Here is a 20,227-nt window from a genome sequence, read left to right as displayed (position 1 = left end):
AGAAGGTTCTGCAGCAGTATTAGTCTGTGGGGCAAGCAACTACATTACTTGGGTCTTACGAGTCCACTTGAGACAATAATGCTTAAAGTGAATACAGCATATTTTGATGATATAGAGGCTCTTGCAAGCCTCCTGAAGGACTCACAGCTCAGGCCATTCAGGTTTTGGAACAAAGCCATAGTATCCTTGGAAAATTACTCTTCTAGATTGCTATCAGGCCCTGGTAGAGACTTCATATCTAATCATGGGTCTCAAAGAGAACATGTTGCTGGGGCTGCACATAATGAACTGAGAGTCATTTTATACAAGCCATGAAGTTAGGTGTATTCAACAATTAAGGTGATCTACAGTTCCAGTTTGCCTGGGACTGAGGAGGCTCCCAGGGTATGGGACTTTCAGTGCTAGAATTGGGAATACCCTAGGACAACTGGGACAAGCATTCCACCATTAATTAAAAGTGACTTCTATATTATTAGGCTCGAGCAGGACCTGAAGGCAGTTCATTTTATGACTGAGACTTCCATAGAATCTACTGTTGCATTGCCATACCCACAGCTTCATGGGGAATTCTCTGTGAGCATTTGACAAAGGAAAAAAGTTTCAATCTAGATTATATATAGTTCCACATTTTTTACTGGCTCCAGCCAGAAGTGTTCTTTAGGAGTACAAGAGCTCAATTTTGTAGATGTCAGTCTGTCTTTTTTCCAGACTCATCAAAGGGACAAATTTTCTTGCTGGAATAGACAGTCTGTATTTGGATTAACTTTTCCTTCCCACATGCTTCTGCCAGATCCATTGTTTATGGGCTTTTAGAATGCTTTATTCACCATGATAGCATTCATACTTCACTGTTTTTATCCAGGAAAAAATTATTTACAGTAAAAGAAATGAGGATATGGGCTCTAGCTCATGGAATTCACTATTCTTATTGTGTAGTTATATATCTCATTACCTAGAAGCAACTGGGTCTATAGGCCAATAGAATGTCTAGTAACGACATTGACTGAGAAACAACCCTTTTGGAGGTCAGCGCGGACTTAATACATAAAGAAAGAATGTTTTCAACAGGGAACATACAATGGTTCCATGGAACTGGAATTTGAGAGTGTCACCTTGCCATTTTGGGCTCCTCATGCCATTGATCTAACATACAAAGTTGTGAGTACAATGGCTGAGATGAATGATTGTAATTTTCAAGGGAATTTGGGTTACTAATATACAGTGGGGCCAAGAACTATGCCTGGAAATCAAGGGATTCTCTAGGTTTACTATAGTGAACCCCCAAAAAGTAGGGCTGCTGAAGATCCAGACCCTTTAAGAATGAAGATTTGGTCATTCCACAAGGCTGTGAACTTTGATCAACTAAAGTGATAGTTGAGGAAAGAGGAACTCAGAAGTTAGTGAAATGAGGAAATTATAAAAGTCAATCATGGCATTGTGATCATTTATAGAAATGAAGACTGTAACAGTTATGATATTTTTTTCTTGCTTGTATGTAAACTTTAGTATATATTAACTATTTTTCCTCACTTCTTTTCTCTCTCTCTTTTTAAACATAGGAATTGTTGGGATTAACTTTACAATTTAATCTTCAGGTTATGAAATATTTAGTTGAAATTTTGACTGAATTAAAAGAGACATTAACCTAAACTCATCCAGAGATGGATATGGTGGCTGTTGGGACTCTGTCTCCCCTTTTGGGATGAGAATGCCTTCCTTCGTATAAGATGTACCTTGTTTGGAGGCAGCATGAAATTCTTATTGTTGCTATATGGAAATTTAAACATAGTAAGAGGGGTATGATTGGATATTGAGTAGGGAAAGAAATGCATTGTGCTGTTTATTTATCCATTGTTTCCTAGATCTGAACCCACTAGTCTATATCTCTTTTGTGAAACTGGGGATGGGACTCTGAACACTACTTTTCCTAGATTTTCTTGCTAGCTGGCTTGTAGTTAGGTTGTACCAATGTGAGGCACTGGTGGAAAATTGGAAAGACAAGGGATGAAGGGACTTTTTGCTAATTTCAGCTCCCTTTAGTGTCCTTCTAGCATCAAGATACAACTTCTTTCTTTCTTTTTCTTAATTAAAAAAATTTTTTAATTAAATTTTTTGGGTGACATTGGTTAATAAAATTAGATAGGTTTTGAGTGTACAATTCAATAATACATCATCTGTATATTATATTGTGTGTTCTCTACCCAAAGTCAAATCTTCCATAATCATATATTTGACCCCTTTTTCCCTTATGTACCCTCCCCCTCCTCCTTCCCTTCTGGTAATCATTAACCTGTTCTCTGTGTCTATGAGTTTTTATTTGCACCGTCAGCACCAGCTGTACCTGCCCCCTCAGTCAGAGCACCAGCTATGTAAGGCCTCTTCCTCCAAATCCCAAGTTCTGGTGACCCCACCTCTTCCTTTTGGTTTCTTCAGTCCCAAGAGTGAACTGTTGCTGCTGTTAGTAATAGCTGGCTTCCCTCAGAGACCCCTTTTGGTTCTTTTAGTCTTAGAATATTAGTACAAGTGATTTGTATTAAATGCCCATGTTTGAATTTCCTAGGTGGTTAACTTTTTCCTGATGGGGCCCTGACTGATACAAAGTGGATCTTCTGAGGAGGGGTGTTTCTTTGCACCCCTAGTGGCAAAGGTTAATGGAATACCCTAGGAAGCCAATACAAGATAACCATAATGGCTCAGACCTTTCAGAAATAAAGATTAAGGTTACCTTACCAAATAAAACGTCATAACTAGGTGAGGTGCTGGCTGAAGGCAAAGGGACCATGGGATTGGTAATGGAAGAAAGTCATTATAAATTCCAGCTACAACTTGTGATTATATAGTAGTTATACATATTTTTTTTGCTTGTTATATTTATATTTGTACTATTAACCAATTCCCTTTATTTTACCCTCCTTTTCATTATTCTTTTATAAAGGTGCACTTGTCATGCTTAACTTTATAATTTGGTTTATTAGGTTGTAAGATGTCAAGATGGAATTGTGATTGAGCTAAAAGAGAAAAGAACAGGGCCAATAGATGGATACTGTGATCTATGGGGCTTTGGGCTTTCACACCTTTGGAGCAAAGGATAAGTGTATTTTCATTTATTATGAGGGATAATTATATTATATGAGGCCAATATAATTATATTATATTTTGCTATTTTATTGATTGGAATTTTAAATATTCAGAAACTTGTATGTCAATATTGTGCATGTGAAGGAGCAGAATGTACTATATTTTGTCTCTTGGTATTTAGCATCTATTTCTACTTCTATGCCCTCAACCTCTGCCTGTATAGCAGATGTTAGAAAGATAAAGACTTCATTTCCAAGACTTGCTTGTTGCTAGGACCCTGAATGTAATTTAGGATCTCCTAATGAGATACATTCATGTTAGGTTTGGAAGGTGGAAGGAAGGCAAAAACCATTTTTACTGGGATAGTGGTCATTTTTATTGGGATGGTGGCCAGGATTTTTGCAGTGGCCAGACTGGATCATATGATAGTTCTATTTTTAATTTTTTGAGAAATCTCCATATTGTTTTCCATACTGGCTGCATTAGTTTACAATTTCACCAACAGCGTGTGAAGGTTCCTTTTTCTCCCATCCTGAATATTTTGTCTTTCTATTACATTTCCATACTTTTCTATCTTCCTCCTCTTCCTCCCACAACATTATTAATAATAATAACAGCCATTCATTGAATGCCTATGTATTGGTGCAAGGCAAGGATGCTTTATGTAAATTGTTTCTTTTAATCCATATAGAAGTTCTGTAAAGAAAGTATTATTTTTCATATTTTATGGTTGAGGGACTATAGTCTCATATGTATGACTTCCTTTGAGCAGAGCCTTTGCTGATTTTGATCTTATTTCTAAGCAGAGAGGAGAAGCACAGATACCTATAAGAGGGGATGTTTATATGTTGAAAAGAAAAATGTTTTTATGCCAGTTTTTATGCCTGTTTATGCATAAAAATCCAATGATTATGGAAGCCATCATCAGAAGTGCTGCCAAAGCCATAAGGCCTTGGAAGAGTGGTGGACTGAAGGAATCAGTAACTGAAATACAGATGCCCCCCAGTCCATTTCAGTGAAGAGAGTTGTTCCACATTCACTTCTTGCTCAGTGAATCCCCAATCATATTCTCTCTAACAGTAATACATGTGGATCCCCGCTTTATCTCCATATCCTTTTCAAATTATGGTTGATTATTAAGTTCAAGTCTCCATTCAAATATGATCTTACTCAGCTTACTTGCTCAGAAAATAAATTTAAGCAAATAAATTCATTTCTTCAATGGAAGAATACCAGTGTTATAGAATGTAACAGAATGGAGAATATTGATTTTAAAAAGTAGGTCAGGGAGTCCACCCATGGATGTAAGATGGGGCTGAGGCTGGAGGCCTAGGATAACATGAAAGAATCAAGGAGCCAGAGGTCTCTCTGAGGCTGAAAAGTCTATGTCAAAGGAGATAAAGTATAAAAGTCGGAAGAATTGAAAGTTGTGGTCAAAAAGTGGGATATTGGGGTTTAAGGTTTCAGAACTGAAACATTTTCACTTTTGGATCAAACGCCAGGTCTGACAATGGCAGTGGGCTATGGAAGAGAAGTGGGTCTCTGCACTTTCCCTATTCCTGGAACATTTGTTGCCTTTCCCTTTACCATTCTTACTGGAAAACTTCTATTCCCTCTTCAGTTATCAGGTGCAATATTATCTCACAGAAGCCTTTGTTGAGAAAAGTGTCTAAAACATAAAAATAAGGCCAAAAAAGTGCCGCGTCTTTTTAACGTCATACTAAAACATGTAATAAATTTATCTAAGGATCATCTGACTTAGGGAAATAAAACTTTATTACAGTTCTATTGCCCTGTAGGACGTTAACTTAGCAGTCTTATTTTAGGATTCCATTTTTTCACTGATTTTGAACCGGGTTTGTTATCCTACTCTTTCTTTCACTTATGAGTTAATTAAAATTATGACACTTGATTTCTATGTATCTTTATAAAAATTATGTTTTTAACATTTTGAAAATTGCACTTTGATTTCTTCTCTTCCCCTTTCCATAATCTATCTCTCCTTCATGTTTTCATAGCATCTTGTGCTTATTCCATGCATTGTATTATAACTATGAATTTAATTCATTCAAAGAATATGTATTGAATTCCTCTCAGGTGTCACATACAATGACAGGTTTTAGTGATACTGTGGTGAACAAGGCAGACATGGTCTGGCCTTCAAAGGTTTTTTCTTTTTCACAGCCTTCTCCACCTACTAGTGTGTAAGTCCCAATAGTATAGAGAGTATGGCTTAGCCGTTATGGCTTTCTCAGTGTTAAGCATTGTGCTGGCCCACAGAGTCACCCAATAAATACTTGTTGGATAAATACATGGATAAATGTATAATAGTGGAAATATGCCATTCATAGAACTGAGGTACTAGTGTGTTAGATGAACTGTTTCTTTGGGCTTGAAGTAATCTAAGATGATGGTGGGTATTAGAGTGAAGAGGCAGACTATAACTCAGTCTTAAGTAAATGAAAAGAAGTGACTGGTTTGTGACACAACCTTAAAAAAACAAAGTATTTACATGGTTGGAAAAGCAGAAAGGGCTGGAATTGGCTCTGGGAATTAAATGTAACGCCAGGAAAGTTGGATCCTAAGGGAAAGCAAGAAGGTAGATGAAATTTGAGAGAAGAGATGATAGATGTCATGGTAGTTGTTTTCGATGGAATAAATTTCTAGGGGGACCAGAGGAAAAGTTTGAGGTTAGGGAATTGAGAAGAGTGGGAGGTTGATTCAAATTAGAGGATGAATGGGGGTGAGTAGCCTATATCACAACTTAAAACTTGATCATATAAAAATACTCTCTTTTGAACTTTGTTGCATACATTTCACAGCACTACCTTTTATCTCTCTCTGTCTGATCACATGGTCACTCTCCCCATTCATTGATGGCACAAGGCCCTGTCTTCCATTCCACTCTCCAGGCCAAGCTCTGTTATTATTCTTAGTAACTTTAGTGTCTACGTGGACAAGCCACCCAAAACTCTTATTTTTCTCTTTATCAAACTCTTTTTATCGACAAATGTTTATTGAATGCTTTCTTTGTTCCCTGTACTATATTATGCAGTGGGTTTAGAATGGTGAAAAAAAATCATGCCTCCCATATTCATGAAACTTACTGTATACTTAGTGACATTGACATTAAATATAAATGCACAATATAATATATAGCTGCGTTTATTTTTGTACTAATGTTATAAAAACAGCAAGGTACTATGAATGGGATTACTGTCCTTATTAAAAAAACCATCCTCCCACACCCCCACCCCAGAGCACCTTGGTCCTTTCCACCATGTGAAGACAGAGGGAGACGTTTGTAATCTGCAGTCTAAAAGAGGCCTTTCATGCGAATCTGACTATGCTGGCACCATGATCTTGGTCTTTTAGCCTCCAGAAATTGTGAGAAATAAATTTCTATTGTTTTTAAGCCATCTAGTCTGTGGTATTTTGTTATATCAGCTCGGATGGACTAAGACAAGGAGGTCCAATTCCATACCATGCAGAGGTTAAGTAGGTGAAGACTGGAAAATTTGGTCAGGAAAGGACAAGAGAAGGTAGAAAAAGAAGAGAGAAGTTGGGTCCCGGCAGGAATACTGGTGTGGGTACGATGAAAGAGAGCATAATCGAGCATATCTGATGAGGGAGACAGATCTCCCAAGGTGGCAGGTTTGAGTAGCCACTGCTATGGAGTGCGAGCATAAAAGCTCATTTTGGGGAGGACACAGTGGGGTGAGAGAGAAAATCGACCTCCTATGGACAATTGTTCTTCCTTTTCCTGATTCAGTACTGGGTTCCAGACAGAACATATCGGATTCTTCTGAGAAGTTTCCCTGAGTAATAGTGATGTTGTTACATGGAACGAGTCACCTTTGTCCCGGGTATAGATCTCAGACTCAGCTGGAATTTCTCCTTTCTCAGAGTCTATCCACTGGACCTTTGGCTGGGGGAACCAGCCCCCTGACTTGCACAGTAATTGGACTTTTTTGTACTTAGTGGCCTCTACATGGAAGTGAGGATTTGAGCCAAGAACTAGGAAGAGGAAGAGAGAGAAGTCAGGTCTTATGCCCATTTTCCTGCACACATATCCCTCCTCTGCTTCTGAAGAGTTATTTCTGCTGACTAGACCCCAAAAAACAGAATAACTGAGGCTCTGAAGAAGTCTTGGCAACAAAGGATAGGGACCTAGACTCCTGGGCTAGAGAGGAGTCCAACACAGTTCAACATGATGTCTTCTGCCTATTTCTTGACTCCTGGTATGATTCTCTTTATTATCTTTTATTTAGCCCCAAGCTGTGATATATGAATAATGAAGTGAGTAGGAGAAGTAATGGCCATCTCCTTTTCTCCTATGATTTCTTTATATTTCCTAGGAAAATTAGATCAGAGGAAGAATCCTATCCCAGAATAAATTCACTCTTGTAAAGTGTCAAGGGGAAAAATGTGGGCCATTACTACCACTTTCAGCTCAATTGTACTATCATTGTACAAGGAGCCTTGTTGGAACCCACACAATATTGCTCATTGTCAGAGGGTCGTACATTGAGGATTTTCAGAGCCGCAAGCCCATTATACATGACATTTCTCACAAGCTCTGTCCTCCCGAAATACTCCACGGCTTCCTCAGGCTGGTCTCTTCCATCTTTGTATTGGTGTACCAGCTCGGATGGCAGGGATCAGGACCAGCTTATTTGCATATTTTTAACACTTTGAGCAGGCAAGAGGAAACAGGGCAACTCAGCTTCAACACCCAGCATGGCCACCAAGGATTCATGGGGTCCCTCAACTCAGAATGCTCCTGAAAAGAAACAGAGATGGAGTCAGTGAGGACTGGGGGTAGGATTTGGGCAGAAGAGGATTCGATTCCACACATGATTGTCTATTTCTATCCTAACAAAGTCCTGGGGGACAAGGTCTGAAAGGGTATAGTTGCTGGATCTTGGGGCTCTCTTTTCTGACCTGAACATACACATAGAGCTAAAAGAAAGCTGGAGATGTTTGAAGTAGGAGATTTAGGACTGGCTAAGGTGAGGCAAGCAAAGGACTTAGGGCACAAATTTTGAGGAGGCACTCATTTTGGGGGTATAAGTAAGTGCAAAGTCAGCAAGATCGTGAGAGGAAGTGTCTCTTTAAATTTGGGGCCTTAGGCTCTTCACTTAATTCACTCTGTGGGGAGGAACCTGAGGAATCTGGCTGCAGGAGGTGAGAAATAGACATACTAGCTCTTTCAAGTCAGATTCTGTCTTTGTCTTGGAGGGAGGAGGGGAACTCTGATGGCTCTGGAGTGGATAGTTGGATAACTGTGTTGAGAAAGTATCTGAAGCAGCGCAGTGGTAAAGATGTTTAAGAATCATTAATAGGTTTATGGACACGCCACCCTGAACAAGCCTGATCCCGTCTGATTTTGGAAGCTAAGCAGTGTCGGGCCTGGTTAGTACTTGGATGGGAGACCACCTAGGAAGACCAGGTGCTGTAGGCGTAAAAAAGAAAAAATAAAGGACTGTAAACTGACAAGGTCTTTGCAATCTTTGAGGTCAACCAAAGGTTGCCTTGCTTAAAAAAAATAAATAAATAAAATAAGAATTATTAATAATGTCAGCCATGAGCATGGGATGAAAAAATGGGGGCATACAAACTAATTTTTGCTAATCTTATTCTACATTATCTTGAGACTCTAGGAACTAATGCTTCTTTATTACCATGTGGAGCGCCTTTACTTTCTCTCCATCTTTGCCCCACTGCATGCGCATTTGTACTCAGGTGTGTACACACACACACACATGCACGCACGAACCCTTGCAAGCACACATCAGCAGGCCTGGATCAGGAGAGACAAGTAAGAATGCCTAATATACTAATATACTGCCTGGCACTTAGCAGAATAAAGTTAACCTCTTTCCTTTTCCCAGGATCTCATAACATTTGTATTTTTGTCAGACTTTTCCTTCCAGTTTTGTTTCCTTTTTCTTTTTCCTCCCTCTTACATATCAGAGAATCAGAGGCCCACATAAGGATTCCTACCTGCAACCAATATGAGCATCTGGAGGCACAGGTAGAGAGATGAGGCTGCTATGAAAATTGTAGAGATTCGCTGTCTCCTCAGGTGACCAAGGCAGGGTGACCCCAAGGCTTTGTGCTGACACATTGGAAAGGGAGGGAGACACTGTAATGAGGAGGGAGACAAAAAAAGAACTCTGGGACTTAAGTCAAGGGGCAGAGAAAGGAACACAGGGCTCGCGCTCCTGGGCAGGGAAAGGGCACACCTTATCTGTGGGACTAAGGAGAGGGCCAGCGTAAGAGTCTTACTCCTTTTTATACAAGTTTTGGGACCATTAATTTTCAGGACTACTCATGGCTCTCACATTTCCACCGTCTCTCTCTTATACACATCTGTCTGCTCCCATTCAGCCTCCTTCACTGGCTCCTCTTACTCAACTCACAGCTTAACTGTTTCTCCCCCAGGGCCCTGTCCTGGTTCTTTTGCTCTCCTTACTTTATATGTTTTCCTTTTGTGACTTTTTATAATCTCATGGCTCCGACTACCTTCTACATGCTGATGACTCGCTCTCAAATGTACATCTTCTGTACATAATGTCTAAGGATCTAGTAGCAGGACCCTGCTTCTACAGGGACCAGGAGCTTAGGGACCCCTATGCCTTGGACCAATAGGAAAAGCAGGTGGCTTCTATCATTTCCTGCCTCACTCCCTTCCCCAGCCTGGCCAAGACAGGCTTCTGATGTCCCCTTCTAGAACATGTAATTAGTAGTAGTAGTGAGGAAGTATCTGTAATGCACCTCAACAATTACTACAACTTGGAATTTGGTGGCCGTGGCTGTGAAGTTTGCTGCCCAGGGCCCAGGGCTCAGAGATCTTGCAGCTCAGAGAGTGTCTAGGAAGAGTTGTCCCAAAGAATGGAGGAGGAGACATTCCAAAGGCTGTGTTCTCTTCAGGAAGAGGTGAAATATGCTTCAAATGTAGGGAAATGAACCCTGAGCAGATAGAGGCATGTGGTATAACCATGCAAGGTCTTAAGGACCATGAAAGCAATTACAGAGATGGAGCATACATTACTTCATGGATTAGGAAGCACTTCTCAACCTTTTTGATATCATGGCACACAGAAAAAACAATGTTATTTGTTGGGCAAATAACTGTAGTAAACTAGAAGGGGATTAGGCTTTATGGACTTTGTGGAATAAATGACATTTTCTCTATATTATATTAATTATAAGAAAAATGAAATAGAAATTATCAAGAAGTATATTAAACATAAATTTAGAAGATATACAACTAAAAATCTTAAATTTTTATCATTTTTGAAGTTACTTCAATAAATATAGCTTTTTTATTTCCAATTATATACTTGAAATGACTACCAATTTTCTTGCAATTATATGCAAATCTACAATTAACCTAAAATAAAAAATTTTATTAAAAAAAAATTACCCAAGAAGATATAACCAGTTAAGCCACATAAGCAAAACTTAATCTAGTTTTTATCTTCTGAATGTAGGTGAAACTTAATTTAGGTTATTTCTTGTAAATGCCTCTGATAACTGTAAATAAAACTTGTCTTCCTAAAGTGGTATAATTACTTTTACCCAATCTCCCTGTTACTTGGGAACTCCCATTGTAATAACAACCAATCATTGTGAAGATTAAAAAACTTCCTCATTCTCACTTTATAAGCCTTCCTGTAACATCATGCCTCTGACTTTCATACTGCTTTGGGATTTGTAGTCTCCCTGTTCAAGAGCAGTTTGTTTCTCACTCAATAAAATATTCATATAAAATTTAAAAAAATGAAATGAAATGACTATAGATAATTATCAGTGTTTAATTACAATTATCAATGATGATCTCTTCAATTTCTTGATAGTCCCCGTTGGTGAGATATTTTATTTGCATAAATTGGTGATACAAATTTTAAAATCTTTTTTTATTCCCATTTAAAAAAAATTGTATTTAAAGACCCTAACAGCTCTTTCTTTTCTTTCATTTACAAATATAATGTTGAAATTTCTTGAAATCCAACTGATTTTTTCTATCCAGTGTTTCAAAATAATGAGTTTTACTTTGCAGAATAGGCATGTGGTGTTAAAATAATCACTTCACAGTTAGTTTGCACATATCAACTGCAAATTGACAAAAACATCTGATATAAATGAGAACAGAGTTTGGGTGCTGCTGCTTTGAGCTCTGCCAGGAATCACTGCCAGGCCTCCTTGTTCCTCCAGTCAGCTCCAGGTAGGGCCATATTTAGGCTTCCTGAGCATCCACAGTTTGAACTCTTCCTGTTGCTCTGTGGGCTCCTTTTCCTTGAAGGGCAGCAGCATTCAGTGCAATTGGCTGATGACTAAGTCTAAGTAGTTAATCAAGCAGACTATGTAGTCGCTGTCACCAAATGGGATTTGTCAGATGTTGGTCCTCACATTTGCTGCTCATCTTGCCAAGCCATCTGAAGAATCCAAATGCTAGTATAACTGGTATAAGACATGCTGAAGGATAAAATGTGAAGTCCTACAGGTATCCGTACTGGTACATTGTACCTTCAACTAAGTGGGGCCTGTTTCCAAATCTCTTGAGGTATAGAAAATGACAGGTTAAGTACAACATTTTATGGCAACTATCTCACCAGAGCAAGAGAAAGGTAGCTGGTTCCTTTCCCTCAGGAAAGAGGCAGCCCTCATGAATGTCAGGGAGCGGACACTGTGGAAGCAATTCAGAGACCTAAGAAGCTGTTGAGAGAGCTGATGGAGAAAAGTGGGGAGGATCTTAGCAAAGAGTTTCAGGCTATTAGTACTAAGCTCTTCAAATAGCTAAGTCTTGACCAAAATCTCTTTATAGAAACTCACTGCAAAATTAAAACATATAATACCATTTCTCTAATAGTTGCTTTGTATTTCTTTCATACCATACATGACATATTTATGGTGGAACCCAAAGGAAATAGTTTTGAAAAAAGAAAAACAGGAACAAGACTTAATGGTTTTATAAAGTCTCTGGAGGATTATGTGGCCTTAACCATACATTTTGGGGTTTACTAAAGCAACTCTCAAGTAGCAGCACACCAGGTCTAGTTAGGGGTTTATTTTCTGAATAGGAATTTATAGCGTTTTGCCAGCTGTCAATCATACTTTGCTGGATCAGTTCGATGTTCTTGGTAATTTCCTTTAGGGAATTCACTTGGTCCACTGTGGCTACTTCTTTAGGCTACATCAAAATTGCCAGATAGTGATTTCGTTTTAGTTTTCCTACCCCTCTTTAGTATTTGTAACTTTCTTCTCTGAAAGTAAGAATCCTGGCTCTTGATCTTTAATATATTTATTTTTTGATCAATCCTCCTGTATGAAGCCAGTTTCTCATCTCTGTTTCTACCCCTTCTCTTACATAAATTCACTCCTAAACCCTCTCCAACACTATGCTTGGCATTCCCCCCACATGGATGCCTCCTTACCTTATTTGGGTTCTGACAAGTCATACCCCATTTCTCACCTTGCTCTGGCTCTGACTCTCATTGGTGAGCCCCTCCCTCCCCTACAATGGACTTTCTCCTCCTCTAGGTCAGGCTGCTTCCATGGGTTGGTATCCCTTCACTGCTTGGGTTCTGACCCTTTGCTGTGGGCCACCTCAGTTCCCCATCTACACCCTGCCCCATTGCACTGCCAGCACAGATGTCAACTTTGCTCTGCCTTACCCAAATACTTTAAGACTGGATTGCTCAGGAAGGGAAGAGAAGAGGAAGAAAGGAAAAGGAAAAAGGAATGGGAGAGGAGGGAAAGGCTATTCCTTGCTTTTTAAAATATAAGAAAAATAATTGTGAGAGATGGAATGGGAAATAAGCCTCTTCAAACAATTTTAAGAAAGAGTACATATGAGGTTTGAGGGTGTTGACATTTATCTTGTTAACACTATTCCTATCTGAGCACTCTTGGAGAGTCTTTTTACACTCTCAGGTGTAAGATTTTGAAGACCACTGATCTAGGAGTAGCAGATTAAGTAATGGAATGGAAACACCTAGGAAGAGACTTTCCACCTCACACAAGCCCCCAAACTATTCAATTACCATCACTATTTTACCCTAACCTCCACAGTTCTACTCCCTTTTCCCTCCTCTGTCTTCTTTCATCCCGCTTTCCTGTCAAGAAGCACTGCTTTCCCCACCATGCCTCCTCTGTGCAGTAGAACTGTTCACAAAACACTGACTTGGTCCTTTCCTCAAGCTGCCTCCTCTTCTAGCTTCTTCACTGATCCACTTCACAGGTGGGCGCTCCAGACTTACCTTTGCCTCTGCAGTGGGGCTGGGTCTCTAACAATCTGTGGTAACTCTGGTTAGAGATTTTTCTCTCAGGAGCTCAGGGCTGGGAGCTATAAGGTAGTCTGGGTTAGAGGAGGGATGTCAAGAGGTGCTGAAAAGAGAGAAACTTTGCAAGAGTGAGATATTCTCTGATCAACTTTGAATTTGGGCTGGGACTCTATGTGTGACCTGTCTATGGTGGAAATAGGTACAGGGTTTCACAAAGCAATATTTTTAGGGCTTTTGATCATCATAGTCTTAAAATGTGAAACTGAAAACCAGACATGTAACTTGACAAAGGTCACGAAAATAAGAATACATACATAACTAGACAGGTTGATTTCCTATAAATTAATGATTAATAAGCTCAAGTGAACCTGAAATACTCTCTGATGATCATACTAGGTTTTCTGAATATGCTCAATCATCCACTTTCCATAATGGCTTTTCACACTTTTTCTCTCTTCTCAAACCTCCTACGTTACTCTGTTGGTTTCTTTAGCTGCTTCCTCACTTCATTGACTAAATGAAGTCATTTGGATAGGAACATCTTTACCTCCTGTACATTGAATCTACATATCTATGCTCACTGTCTCCAGAACAAAGCCAAAACTTCATCGATCTGTAATTTCTCCTTTTCTGTTGTAAAAGAGAAAGTAGCTTTCTATCTCCATGCCCTGACTTCCTATCATTTTATGAACTCATAATTTGTGTATTAAGTTTTTTTGCTGCTTGAACTCTCTAGAGAAGTTTCTATTTCCTACACTTTATGCTGACAGATAAACTAAAGTCCCAGTTTTCTCATCTGTTAAATGGATTTAATAGGAATATCTAAAACAGCTGGGAAAGATGGGTTCTTGCCTGGGTCACACACTTTAGAGGGCTCACTTATCATAAAAATACATACAAAAATGCATTTATAGAAGAACTTGTAGTCAGTACTGCCACATGGTAATGGTGCTTAGTTAAGACTTGTAACTGCAAACACCCACTCTCATAATTAACACCATTCAGGCCCCAGGGGAACACATCTCCTTGTTTTTGTCCTATACCCTTAAACCAAAAGATAACTGCATTTGAATGCAGTAAAAATTTGTGGTTTGTATTGTGGGCTTTTTTTGGCGGGGAAGGATGCCAATTTCAAATACAATTTTATTTAAGACATTGCACTGTCCACTTATAATAGTGTTTATAAAGTACAATGTCATTTCCTTTCCTTGTGTACAGTTATTTACCATAGCAGCTCCACCTTAAAACTGCCACAGAATTTGCTACAGATTTGGGTCCTTCAATGTTTTGTGGGGAACAAAAACTAAATTCACATTCAGGTTGTCTTGATCAGTCTTTTCAATGGCGGCCCAGAGGAAAAACTGCCAGAAGGAGGAGCACGGCCCCCAGGCATTCCTTCTGGCTTCCCTCCTACACTCTATGTGGTACAGCTTGGGGATGACAGGGTTGTAGACTTTCTCCAGCTCTTTCTGATGATGTTCAGATTCTTTGTTCTCTTCAGTCTTTTATTAAGCTAGTCTATGATTTATTACATTTGTCAAGAATCTTCTGTTTATCCTCATTGTCGAGCTTAGAAGTTTCTCATCTTCAAAGGTGGTTTTCACATTGATTGCAAAGAATTCAAGTGAATTTTTGGAGGACACCTTGTCCCACTGCTTCTCATCTTCAACTTTGTACTTCTCAGCTTCTTGGACCCTATGTTCACTGTCTTCCTTGATCAAATGGTTCTTGTATTAGTCATGGTAAGCTTGTTCTCTTTTCCTGTATTCTTATCCACAGCAAAGACAGTGAGGATGCCATTGGCATCAATATCAACAGTGACTTTAATCTAAGGACCATCACAGAGTGCAGGAGGTGTGCCTGTGAGTTCAAACTTGCCAAGTAGATTGTTATCCTCGGTTATGGCGCACTCATCAGTCAGAGTAGGGAGTAAAGGTCTGTCTGCTTGGCAGGATTGGTAGTATTGTGCTTAATGAGGACAGTCATGACTCCACCAGCAGTTTCAATGCTAAGAGAAAAAGGAGTAACATCCAAGAGCAGCAAATCTTAAATGTTTTCAAATTTGTCTCCAGATAGGATGGCTGCCTGGACAGCTGCACCATAAGCAACAGCCTCATCAGTGTTAATGCTTTTATTCAATTCCTTTCTGTTGAAAAAGCCCTGTGCAAGTTTCTAACTCTTGGGGTTACAGGTAAAACTACCCACAAGGACAGTATCATGACTCTGAGACTTGTCTGGCTTGGCATCCTGAAGGGCTTTCTATACAGGCTTCAATGTGCCATGGGATAAGTAAGCATTCAATTCTTCAAATTGGGCAAGGGTAATGGAGGAATAGAAGTTGATTCCTTCATAGTGTGAATCAGTCTCAACACTGGCCTGTCTGTTGGAGACAAGAACACATTTAGCATGTTCACAAGCAGTACAGAGGTGATACACAGCCCTCTTATCCTCACTGATGTCCTTATGCTTGCCCTTGAACTCTGCAATAAAATGATTGACTATTCGATTGGCAAAGCCTTCTTCATCTAGGTGGGTATCTCCAGCTGTAGATTTAACCTAAAATATTCCATCTTCAATAGTGAGGATTAACATATCAAAAGTGCCACCTCCTAAGTAAAAGATCGGCTCATTTCTTCCCACTCTAAGCCATAAGCAATAGCAACAACAGTTGGCTCCTTGATGATTCTCACTTAGTCGAGACCAGCATTGATTCCAGTTATGCTGAGAGTCATTAAACTAGGGTGATACTGTGACAACAGCATTGGTAACAGTCTTCTGTTACCAAGTAGGCTTCAATGATTTCCTTCATCTTTGTCAAAACCGTAAACGAAAGCTTTTCTAGATGGAAACTTTTTGTTTCTTTCTTTTATTCTATTTGGGCCTGCCTGCATCATTCAACATCATGTAGGGTCAATGCTTCATATCAGACTTGTAGTTCTTGTTTAGAAAGTTTATTAATTGTCGATTCAACTTCTTTAATAGATATAGACTTATTCATATTGCCTATTTCTTTTCGTGTGAGTTTTAGCAGATTGTATCTTTTAAAGAATTGATCCATTTTATCTAGGTAATAAAATTTGTGGGCATAGAGTTATTCACAGTATTTCTTCATTATCCTTTTAATATCCATGGGCTCTACAGTGATGTCTCCTCTTTCATTTCTGATATTAGTAATTTATGTCCTCTCTCTTTTTTCTTAGTTAACTTGACTAAAGGCTTATCAATTTTATTGATATTTCCAAAGAAATTTCTTTAGTTTTCATTGTATCTCTACATCGATTTTGTTTTCAATTTAATTGATTTCTGCTCTAATTTTTATTTTTTCTTTTATTCTGTTTACATTGAATTTAATTTCCTATTCATTTTCCAGTTTCTTAAGTTGGAGGAAGCTTAAATGATTGATTTGAGATTTGCCTTGTTTTCTAATAAATGCATTCAATGCTATAAATTTCTTTCTAAGCCCTACTCTGCTGCATACTACAAATTTTGATAGATTGTGCTTTAATTTTCAGTTCGAAATATTTTTAAATTTCTCTTGAGATTTCTTTTCTTGGGCCATATGTTTTTTAAAAATGCATAGCGTAATCTCCAAGTATTTAGAGGTTTTCCAGCTTTCTTTCTGTTATTGATTTTTAGTTTAATTTCATTAGGTTCTAGAGTATCCATTATGATTTTTATTCTTTTGAATTTGTTGAGGTGTATGTTTTGGCCCATAGAATGGTCTCTGTATGCGAATACTTCATGTAAGCTTGAGAAAATGTGCATTCTGCTGTTGTTGGATGAAGTAGTCTGTAGGTGTCCATTATATCTAATTGATTGATGATGTTGTTGAGTTTGACTATGTCTTTACTGATTTTCTAACTGCTGTATTTGTCCATTACTGATAGAGGATGTTGAATTCTCAAAGTATAATAGTGGATTTATTCATTTCTCGCTATCATTTCTCGCAAAGTATAATAGTGGATTTATTCATTTCTTACGTATTTTGACACTGTTGTTAAATATATACACATTAAGAACTGTTATGTCTTCTTAGAGAATTGACCCTTTTATTATCATGTAACGCCCTTATTTATCCCTGATAACTTTCCTGCCAATGTGCTTGGTATGAAATTAATATAGCTACTCCCACATTCTTTTTCATTAGTGTTGACATGGTAAGGGGTTGTCTTCCTTCTAGATTCTTTCAGAATTTTTTACTTACTTTGCATTTATTGATTTTCTGTAGTTTGAAAATGATAGGTCTAAGTGCAGTATTTTGTGTGTTTGTTTTTGATTTTTGGCCTTTATCCTGCTTTGTGTTCTCTGGTCTTCCTGTATCTGTGGTTTGGTGTTGACATTAATTTGGGAGAAGTTCTCAAACATTATTGTTTCAAATATTTCTTCTGTTCCTTTCTCCCTTTCTTCACCTTCTGGTATTTTTCATTATGTGTATGTTATATCTTTTATAATTGTACCACTGAGGATAACTTCTTTTCTTTTCTCAGAAGGATTACACATTGGTGGGAAAAAAGGCACATAAAAGTTTCAAGTATGAGAATTAAGAAATGTTCTGAATCTTATAGAAGCGTGCTTCTTCCTGTACTTTGATTTTGATCACTATCACTTTTCTGGTCATTTTCTTTTAGATAAGCTGTAACATATTAACACTCTTCTTAACTTGTAGTCTGGCTGTGGTCAAATCTATGCAGATCAGAAAAGTCCTCTTATCTCTCATCTTTAAAGCTAAATATCTTTTGAACAGGTTATAATTGTTTGAACTGACTGAAGAGTGCATTTGAATGGCTGATGCTATGTGTAAAAATTGGACTGGTCTAATATGTATTTTCTTATGACTATTTACTCCGCTGCTAAATATCAAAATGTAATCAGGTCCACACAGTCCACACAGTATGGCATAGCCAATTTGGATTCTGACAGTCTTTAATGGAAGGTAAATGAAACTTTGATTGCTCTGATAGTCCCTAATAACCATTGGGGCTCACACCGGGCAAAGTCCATCTCAGAAGTTGTCACAGGCAGCAGTTTTATTATGAACTCAGAATTTCATGGTATGGAGAACTCTAAATTTATTTTGGTTGAATGTGACTCATTAGTGGTAGATGGACAAAGAATAAAACAATATTATTTAGTAAGTCACCATAGTTACTATTAAAAATGAATACATGCATAGATTTATATTTTTCAACTTTAGGATATTTTCGTGGTGGCTTTGAATTGCCTAATGCAGAATCCTAAAAAATTAAATCGATGGCTTAGAATTCAAATGAAAAATAAATTACATTTTAGAAAGATTGCATAAAACTTCTTCGAAAGATTTGCCTTTTCTCTACAGCTTTGCAACTGACAATCTGTGTTGGATTCCTGTGACCCTGAACAATGACGGTGGAAGTGGGCCTTTATTTCACATTGCCTTTCAGATTGCTCTTTAAATTCCCTGAGATGAGTGACTTTGTCAGTTTTGATGGTAAAATGATGCTTAAGATAAAAACCAGAAAATGCCTTAGCTAGAGTCGTGACACCTGTGAGATATCTAGGAGCAGATTCTATATAAAGATTTGCAAACAGGAATGATAGGGGAACATGTTAAGAAGAATTCTTAGCTCAGAGCAGCTTAGCGGAGAAAAACTAAGACCACCATATGGTTATTTTATCTGTCAAAGCACAGAAAAAGCTTTTGCTTCTTACACATGAGAGTTATGGAAAACTATAACATTCTAGCATACGTAAGTAGATGTTCTATCTCACCATGCTAAAAAGTTATATAACTCAGAAGAAGTTGAAGAGAAAGTTCTTTGGAGCACTCATGGATACTTCTGAAAACTTCAAACCTAGAAGAGAGGCTACTGAGTCAGATGTCAGAGAACACTGCTCAAATCAAATACAGCTGAGCTGTAGTGTGAGGAGAAACAACTGGGTCTCCTCCCGGAGAGATGTGTTATCCCTAAAAGAGAGCAGGAACTCTGAAAAGAATGGCTCTTGGACCTTCAAATTTGAAAGAATGAAAGAGAAAGCCTGGTCTTAAACAAAATACCTTTAAAAATTAAACACACACACACACAACACACACACACACACACACACACACACACACACACACACCCCTTTTGTGGCATCTTGAAGAGTCCTCTGATATTTCTTTCTCAAAGTTAGATCCTTCCTTTATACTCTAAGAACCTGAGACTCACTTAGGACAACGATGGTAAATAAAAAGCACAGTAACTCAGGCCTGCATTCTGAGCTTTTATGTCTCATTGCCTGTCACAAGGAAGCTTCCTGGACATATTAAACTTTTTTAAAACTTCAATTCAATAAAAATGAAGATTTTCCTTTTAGGTCACCATTTCTTCTGGCAGACTGAGTCTAAAGTGCACTTTATTTCCCTTTAATTTAACAGCCACAGCAGCTTTTCCAGTTAAATCGACTGTTCATTATTGAGCCCCATTTATGAAGGGGCTGTGCAGTGCAGTTTAATGAATCCTTGGCACAAAGCTCCCTTTCAGAACTGAGAAAGAATAGGGGCTGTTCAGGCCCTGTAGGGCTGTATGTCAAAGCCAGCCCATAATGCCTGTCAGCCAAGGGCAGAAATTCCCACTGATATAAGAATGTGCAAGAAATCAACTTTCACTACTGACGAGCAGATTAAGACACGATCAGGAAATGAGACTGTAGGTTTAGAACAGTGACACCTGTTTGAATAGAGCGATTTTCCCATCCCTTGATCACTGTGTGACTGGGGAGGGCCATGGTAGAAGCAGCAACACAGCTAAGAACCCAAAGCCTTCCAAGGTCTTCCGAGATGGGAAAGAAAGACCAAAGACTATTGTGGGTGGGGGCAGCTTTGGGCTAGGTGTTGT

The 20,227-nt window shown here is 38.5% G+C and overlaps 2 pseudogenes; one reads left to right on the top strand and one right to left on the bottom strand.

Moving 5' to 3' along the window:
* The first annotated feature begins 8,423 nt into the window (after positions 1-8,423).
* LOC111747348 lies at positions 8,424-8,542 on the top strand (annotated as a pseudogene).
* A 6,143-nt stretch (positions 8,543-14,685) lies between these two features.
* Positions 14,686-18,345, bottom strand: LOC105300777 (annotated as a pseudogene).
* Between the last annotated feature and the right edge of the window lie 1,882 nt (positions 18,346-20,227).

The sequence above is a fragment of the Pteropus vampyrus genome, unplaced genomic scaffold (genome assembly GCF_000151845.1).
Source record: "Pteropus vampyrus isolate Shadow unplaced genomic scaffold, Pvam_2.0 Scaffold218, whole genome shotgun sequence".
Lineage (NCBI taxonomy): Eukaryota > Metazoa > Chordata > Mammalia > Chiroptera > Pteropodidae > Pteropus > Pteropus vampyrus.
Note: the sequence above shows the minus strand (reverse complement) of the source record. Positions and strands in the feature narration are given on the sequence as shown.